Here is a 1,752-nt window from a genome sequence, read left to right on the forward strand (position 1 = left end):
AACTTATCAATCCACCCTCGTATAAGCATATTCTTCTTTATTATGGAACTGCCGGCTTTTAACAAATATAATTTTCAAGCAAAGAAGTTGGAGACTGAAAAATTAAATTCTGAATAAAAATGATCTTATGAACTATAAGTCAACTCAAAGTGAGATTAAATTTGTTCATTTTTGTTCTTGATGTCACCTTAAAATACATTAATAGTATAACATAATGTTGACACTTTTTTGCAAAATATGATCTAATAATAATACTGAAAAAGAAGAACGGAACAAAAAAATGCAATTTATAAAATAGTAAAAAATAAGAGTATTTATGATTAATTTGTGTGTTCGGATCTTTGCCAGAAGTCATTGAACTCTTTGGATGACTCAACTCCAGTTTTTTTAGGGCAGAATTGAAGGGCATCGTTAGAATCAATTCGAGATCTTTTGCTGCGGTTGTTTGTTCCGTCTTTTTGCAGGTCTGCATTTGCTGACATGAGTTCTCTTTTTCCTTCAAAGTCTTTTCATCCCACTATTCGTGCAAATACCTCAGAAAATGGTAGTTCTTTCGGTAGCAATAACTTGTTGCGAAGTATACTCTTGCGTTGACAGATAAATGGAGGGTATTTTAATACATGTCCAGTTTTCACTGTTGGCGTGAAAATTTTCAAAATTTCCAACGGACCTCTCCTTTTAAACTTATATGACAGAAAGAGAAGTCCGTTTAAATTTGAGAATTTCCACGGCATTGGAGTTGCACGGCTGACGTCATTCAGGTCATATTTCTTTCCTGTTGGCTGCTTGGGTCCTTTTGCTGTCTGCTATATATCTTTCCGTCCAATTATAATAATTCGTCTTCTTGGGTGAAAATTCCAGATTGGCTGAAAAATAAAAAATGATTGTCGTCCGCCTGCTTTGTACTGCAATGTACTGACATTTAAAAATGTACTAACTCGATTGTACTGAATTTGATAAGTGGTACTTCCGTACTGCAAAGTTTGAAAATGTACTGTTTCAGTACAATTGTAATGCAAAATGCATCCCTGGTAGACAAAGAAAGCGGTTGCCATAGAAACATCGAACAGTTCAAGAGGGAAGCACCTCGAGGCATGCAAAAATGTAGTTATATATATATCGTTCTCCCACTCCGACCTCCCGTGCCGCATCTATGCTTATAATATCTTTGTTCCCGGTGCAGCAGGCTGTGGTCACTCAAAGCTTTAGAAGTGCAGACCGATAATCGACGGTGGTGCCATCAAACGAGCCCGCAGGTTTTTAAGATAAGATAATAGATGCTTGAGGTTATATCCAGATAATTTGTAGATAATGTAATAAAAAAACTTAATAAATTGAAAAAACCAATTGAAAAACAAATAAAAATACATAAATAATTACCGGAATAATAATTTATATATTTCTGCTTGTTTTTCTATTGCTTTTTTCATAAAAACGTGTTCTAAGGAAAAACGAAAGATGGAAGTATGTTTGAAAGCAGTTTTCATTTAAATGTTGTCATCATTTTCGACATCAATTTTCTTATCGGCAGGCTCCTTTATCAAAATATTACTCTGTTCTTATGGTAATAATACAGAAGGTACCACTCCCTCTTTTAGTGTTCAGTTGTGTACTACAACGATAATCACCAGGTCGAAAATGATGAGAAAGAATTAGATATCAGCTCTCAAACAGTTCTTAATGGGTTAGGTTTCACATGTGCTGACGTTCGGAAAACAACGAAGGAGTAAGAGAGATAGATCAAACTTTGGC

Source organism: Belonocnema kinseyi, chromosome 3 (assembly GCF_010883055.1).
Source record: "Belonocnema kinseyi isolate 2016_QV_RU_SX_M_011 chromosome 3, B_treatae_v1, whole genome shotgun sequence".
NCBI classification, from domain to species: Eukaryota; Metazoa; Arthropoda; class Insecta; order Hymenoptera; family Cynipidae; genus Belonocnema; species Belonocnema kinseyi.